Here is a 7,580-nt window from a genome sequence, read left to right as displayed (position 1 = left end):
TATATATAACAACAAAATAACAATAATAACAATGACTGATTGGGGTTAATTGTAACAACTAGAAAACCGCTGGGATGAAAGTCTGGAAACAGAAGATAGAAAAAAAAATCAATATAAAAGATAAAATAAATGCTAAAAATAACTCAATAACCTATGGGTAGGAAACAAGGAACAAAGTAGCAAATAAGTGATGTGAAAAAAAAAACACTAATAGCAAAGTAGTATTTAACTTACATGTATAGTTATCAGTACTTTTGATAAACATAAATCAACTACAGGTTCTAATGAAAAGGCAGGGGTTATCTGACTGGATAGGGAGAAACAAAGACTGACAATCAATATCCTGTTTCCCAGTGTTATACTTTAATAACTAAAGATAGATACGTTTAAAATAAAAAGAGGGTAAATACTAATCATAGGATATTATTTCAAAAAAACTCTCTGGTTGTTTTGAAGGATGGCTTTTCATTAAAATGGTTTCCATTGTTACTGGGGTGGTAAGAAGGTATATGGCTAAGTGGGGACAGGAAAGTAGGCTGACGGATTTAATTTTAGCTGTGGCAAAGCACAATTCCAATGCTTGTGATCTTGTTTTTCTGCCAAAGAGTCTTATTCCTCATGTAATAACAATAATAATAAAATCTGAATGTCCTGAAAGAGGCATTTGCTAGTAAAATAGATTAAATTCCATTAAACATATTAAATAGATAATATATAAATATTGAAATTAAGTTGACATGATGTATTTAATGAATATGAGGGAAAACATTATAAAACAGTTCATAAAATAGCATATATAAAATAAAGGTTTATGTATATATAATTATATGAAAACAGAAATATATGCATATAATTTATCACCTTGTCATAAATTATTGTTTTATTCATCTATATTTTCTACTATTATTTTATAAAACTTGTTAAGTTATGCAAATATTTTGTTTTAGGAACAAAATTTAGAACATTCTGACACTCATTAAGAGACTTCATGCAAAAATATCAATGATAATGAACAAATCAGTTATTTTAACTTACCGACAGGAAGTTCTTGCTGAAACTGATTGACATAAACAATAATTTCTGCAGCAACCTGAATGTTCCCATAAATAATTCTCATTTTTAAAATACAGAGCCTCTACAAGAGAACTCGAGCACTTATAAAGCATGTAATAATTTTAATACATATAATATTTAATGAGAAAGATCTCCAATTGAATAAGTGAAATAGCTTGTTTTAAAATGATAATCAATTTAGGGAAAAGGCTTCATCTAGGAGCTGAAGTGGATCCAGAATATCTGCTACCAGTTATAATCCAGTAGATTATAGTGTGGTCAAACTCTTCTGTAAAAATGTATACATTATTGCTAGACTTTTATATGAATTTGGTAATCAATACCTAAATATTGATCTCCCTATGTCAATGTAAAGACCATTGATAACGTTTCTTAATGTACTGTTTTATTGAGACACATATTTTGAACAGAGTAAAATATGCCTGCATTGCAAACAATAGAAATTTCTTTTGCACATTCCTCCTCATTTTAAACAAAAAGCAAAGATGTAATGAAATATATCAATAATGCATACTAAAGCTTTATCCATAAAGATTTGTATTTTCAGGGTTCTTTTCAATAGTGCAACATGTGACTCTTTCTGCGAAACAGAGTACACGAATTAAACCAATTTCAAAATTTTTACATCGAAATTATTATGTGCTATATATTTATATATACTATAAATGTATACACACCTGCACAGAGGTAAAGTAGATATAGTTCCATACAAACACAGATACAGACACATAGATACAGCTATAGCTCTGACAATAGATATAGATGTAGATCATAGGAAAATAAGAGGATGCATGTCTACTTAGTAAATAAGCAAGCCAGAGTCCAAATAAAAACTTTAGTAAACAATAGGAAGCTTTAATTTTATATTCTTGCTAATTAATACCTTCAAAAATGAGAGAATTTAATGTTTCCACCCTCTCAAAAATTCGTGGGTGCTCTGTAGGGTATCACCCTAACCTTCAAGCTAAACAACTTGACCCCAAATGATGTCTCTATTTTCTCATCATTTTTGTACTTATAACTTTTATATTAACTTTGTTGAGCTTTATGTTCCAATAAAATGCATCAGGTTTAAATATAAAGTTATAAGAGTTGTAGTACACTCCTACATATTCATTTTTCACAATTAAGATAAAGAATGTTTCCAACATCCTTTGCTGTGTCAGTAGACCACATGATTCAAGACAATAGGTGATCTGTTTCCTCTTACTATAGAGTGTCTGTTTGAAATTTCATATAACTGGAATCAGATGGCATGTACTTTTAAAAATCTGGCTTCTTTCACTCAGTATTCATCGATGTTAACTTTTAAAATATCTGGCTTCTTTCACTCAGTATTCATCAATGTTGTGATTACTAGTTGTCCACTAGTTTTTAATGCCAAGTACTGTACATTTATAGATACATCACAATTTGTTTATACATTTGCCTGGTGATGGTCACTTGGATTACTAACACATTTTAGCAATTATAAATAAAGCCTCCCTGAGTATCCAGGTCTTTGTGCAGTTATGTGTTCTTATTTTTCTTGGTAAATATTTATAAATAGAATACCTGAGTCATACGGTAATTGTGAGTGTGTAAATAGTACAAATAAGCCAAATTGCTTTCCTAAGTGTTTGATCATTTTCATTCTCAACAAGAATAAATCAATTCCCATTGCTCCACATCCTTACCGATATTTTGTATTTTCAGTCTTCTTTGTTATATTTATTCTTGTTGGACTGTATTGATAGCTCACTGAGGTTTTCTTTTCCATTCTCTGATGAGTAGTGGTGTTGAACATCTTTCACATGTTTGTGGCCCACTAATTAGTTTTTTCCTAAAGTTTCCACTAGAAATTTTGTTTAGCCTTGAAATATAAGTCTATGCCTAATTCATTTTCTACAGGAGTCAAAGTATATTTTATTCTATATGGTATACAGTTCTTCTAGTATCATTTGTTGAAAAGCTAATTTTTTACCCTTTGAAAGTTCTTGCACCCTTTTGAAAAGCCAACCAATAATAATATATGGGTCTACTTCTGATTTCTCCATTCTGTTTTACTGTTCTATATGTCTATTCTTGTGCCAATAACATAATATACAGGGCTCAGCAAACTATTGCCCTGTTTTGGAAACAATATTTAATTGGAACACAGCCATAGTCATTTATTTACATACCATCTATGCAGCTTCCATGGTACAAAGGCAGAATGAAGTGGATTCAACAGACCACATTTCTCACAAGCCTAACATATTTACAATCTGGTCTTTTAAGAAGTTCTCCTTTCCTTTTAAGAAAAATGCAACTTGTCCTTCTTATTCTGCCTTATAAAACTGTTTGACTACTCCAGGATATTTAAATGTCTTTATGAATTTGATAACCAACTTTTAAAAAAAAATGCTTGCTAGATTAGTACTACACTGAATCTACAGATCAATTTGGGAATAATGAACAATTTAACAATGCTAATTCCTCTATTTCCTGTGACTTGTTAAATTCTTATTTGTCCTGGTACTTTTAGTGGTGACTTTTTAGGAATTTTTATGTCAAGAGTAAGGATCCAGATAAGTAGGATTACCATTTCCTTTTAAAACTCTATGCCCTTTATTATTGTTACTTTTCCTGTTACACTAGAAACTTCAGTAAAATATTTAATGGAAGTAGTAATCCCAATCCCATCTTAGTTTAAATTGCTGTAACAAATATACATGGACTGGGTGGCTTAAACAGCAAACATGCTTTTTCACATTTCTTGAGACCAAAATGTTCAAGATGAAGGCACTCACAGATATGATATTTCGTAAGAACTCTCTTCCTAGCTTGCAGACTGCTGCTTCTCTTTGTGTCTTCACATGGCAGAGAGCAGAGATAAAGATCCTCTGAATGCTGTTCTCTTTTTGTAAGAAAATTAATTCCATCAGGAAGGCTGGGTTCTTATTAACCAATCTAATTACCTTCCAAAGTCTGATCTCCTAATCCCATCTTTTTGGGGGAGTTTCCACATGTGGATTTGTGGGGTACATAAACATGCAGTTTACGGTAGGTGGAAAATATTCAGTCATTTACACTTTTATGTTAGCTGTAGGTTTCTCATAGATGTTCTTAATTAGATCAATAAATTCTTTCTTTCTTTTCTTTTCTTTTTTCTTTCTTTTTTGAGATGGAGTCTCGCTCCGTTGCCCACTCTGCAGTGTAGTGGAATGATCTTGGCTCACCGCAACCTCCACCTCCCAGGTTCAAGATATTCTCTTGCCTCAGGCTCCCAAGTAGCTGTGATTACAGGCACGTGCCACCATGCCCAGCTAATGTTTGTATTTTTAGTAGAGATGAAATTTCACCATTTTGGCCAGGCTGGTCTCAAACTCCTGATCTCAGGTGATCGGCTGCCTCTGCCTCCCAAGGTGCTGGGATTACAGGCATGAGTCACTACTCTGGGACCAATAAAATTCTCTATTCCTACTTTTAAATCATGAATGGATGTGGAATTTTTCCAAAGGACTTTTCCTGGAACTATCGTTATGATCCCGTGATTCTCTACATGTATCTGTTACATTGCGCATTTCAGTTCTTGTTTGGCTGTATTGATTTAAGTAACATTGCCACAAAGTTCCACAGATACTGCAGTCTTAGAATTCTTGAAAAAGTGAGAATGTTTATACTACAATGCGAATTTGACTGTGTAAAACACTGAGATACTGTATGTCCTCCAGTAAGTTCACAGAAATTATTTGACTCATTTGTAAGCACTCCATTTTGTCAAAGCCCAACACCAGTCAGTTTTCCTAACCTCATTATTGACTTTCCTTGTGGCCAAGATGCCCATAGGATTTTTCATTATTTAATTACACAGTCCAATATATTAATTTCACTATACCTCAGTGATACAAGTTTTTATCAGAGTTTCTTAAAATATTTTTTTCTCATTTAGGGCAACTTTATTTCAATAAACTTCTATTCTTTAATAACTTGGAATACTTTTCATGCTACTTTATTCATGATAATTTCACTTATCTTGAACTGCCATTGTTAGCTTTTCTTACTATATTAGTCAGGGCTCTCCAGAGAAACAGAATCAATAGGATGTTTATATAAATAGAAAGCTATCTACCATAAGGAATTGGCTTTTATGATTGCAGAGGCTGACTTGTTCAAAATCAGCAGAGTTGGCCAGGAGGGTGGAGAGAGGAAGAGCTGATGCTACAATTGAGGTCCAGAGGCTGTCAGGCTGAAAACCAAAAGGACCTGATGCTGAAGTTCCTGTTGGAGGAAGGTCAGTCTTTTCATTCTCTCCAGTATTCAACAGATGGGATGAGGCCAGCCCACATTATGGAGAACAATCCACTTTACTCAAAGTCCACCGGTGTGAACCACATTTAAAACAGTCTCATAGAAACACCGACAATAATGTTTGACCAAATATCTGAGCAACGTGGCCTAGCAAAATTGACACATGAAATTAACCATCACATGTTATTAGATTTTCTTTCCCATCAGTTTTATATCATTGCTTTCTTAATTTATTTTTTCCCTATTTCCTTAAACGTGACTTTCACATTACATATTGGGTGTTTGTATTTAATTTTTAAATAAAATAAATATATGTATTTATTTATGGGTACAATATGATGTTTTCATATATGCATACATTATGGAATACTTAAGATAAATTACATATTAACCACCTCACATAATTGTTCTTTTGTGGTGTGAAAATTGCAATCTACTCTAATAGCATTTTTGAAATATGAATTACATTATTATTAACTATGTTCAGCATACTATATGATAGACCTTAAAATCTTATTCCATCTGTCTAACTGAAACTTTGTACCCTTCGACCAACATCTCTCCACTTCCTTACCTCCAAGCTCTGTTAACCATCATTCTGTTCTCTAATTCTAAGTTTGACTTTTCTAGATTTCATACATAACTGATATAATGCAATATTTGTCTTTCTGTGCCTGGCCTATTTCACTAAGCATTATGCCCTCAAGCTTTCTCCATGTTGTTGCAAATTACATAATTTCCTCATTTTGTTAAGGCTGAAAAGTATTCCATTGTGAACAATAGGAGAAATAGATACTGGGCATTTTCTTTATCCATTCATCTGTTGATGAATCTTGGCTATTGTAAATAATGCTGAAATGAAAATGGGTGTAGACATTTATTTAATATACTGATTTAAAATCCTTTGGATATATGCCCAGAAGTAGAATTGCTGGATTATATGGTAGCTATGTTTTAATTTTTTTGAGAAATTCCATACTGTTTTCCATAATGGCTGCACTAAATTACATTTCCACCAACAATGAACAAGGGTTTCCTTTTGTCCACATCCTTCTTGTCACTAGTTATCTTTTGTCTTTTTGATAATACCTATTTTAACATGTCTGAGGTGATAACTCATTGTGATTTTAATTTGCATTTCTTGGATGATTGGTGATTTTGTGCATATTTTTACATATTTTTTGGCCACTTGTGTGTCTTCTTCTGAGAAATGTCTATACTCAGATACTTTGCCCAATCAGGTTATTTGTTTTCTTGCTGTTGAGATGTTTCCAACATATTTTGGATACTCGTCCCTTATCAGATTTATAGCTTACTAATATTTTCTGCCAATCAGAAAATATGTCGTCATTGTGTTGTTTTTCTTTGCTGTGAAAAAGCTTTTCAGTTTGATGCAGTTCTCAAAAAAACTATTCCCCGGGCCAATGTTGTGGAGCTCCTCCCCTGTGCTTTCCTAACAGTTCACAATTTTAGATATTACCATTATGTCGGTAATGCAATTTTTGTCTATTTTTGCATATGTTATGAGATACGGATCCAATTTCATATTTCTGCATGTGGATATGAACTTTTCCCAAAAGAATTTATTGAGGAAACTGTAATTTCCCCATTATATGTTTATGGCACCTTTTTCAAAAATCAATTGATCAAAATTTTGTGGGGACTATTTCTGGGATCTATTCTGTTCCATTGCTTAATCAGTCTGTTTTTATGTCAGTACCATGAAGGTCTGATTACTATAGCTCTGTAACATGTTTTGAAACAAGCAGTGTGATGTCTTCAGCTTTGTCTTTTTGGCTCAAGATTTATTTGATGATTTGAGGTCTTTTGTTGTACTATAAAAATTTTAGCACTGTTTTTTCCATTCTGTGGAAAATGTCCTTGTATTTTTGATAGGGATTGGACTGATCTGTAGACTGCTTAGGATATCACTGAGATTTTAACATATTAATTATTCCAATTCATAAACAAGGAATATCTTTCCAATTATTTGTACCTTCTTCAATTTCTTTCATTAATGTTTTATTATTTCCAGCACATAGATAGATCTCTCACATCCTTGGTTAAATTTATTCCCAAGTATTTTAATAAAGAGGCTAATTTTAAATCTCTTTTCGCACAGTTTTGTTAGTGCATACAAACACTACTGATATTTATACTCTGATTTTATATTCTGCATCTTTACTGAATTGGTTTATTAGTTCTATCAGTTTTTTGGTGGAGTCTTTAATTTT

This window comes from Rhinopithecus bieti, unplaced genomic scaffold (assembly GCF_001698545.2).
Source record: "Rhinopithecus bieti isolate Rb0 unplaced genomic scaffold, ASM169854v2 scaffold_13689, whole genome shotgun sequence".
NCBI classification, from domain to species: Eukaryota; Metazoa; Chordata; class Mammalia; order Primates; family Cercopithecidae; genus Rhinopithecus; species Rhinopithecus bieti.
This window is presented reverse-complemented; position numbering follows the sequence as displayed.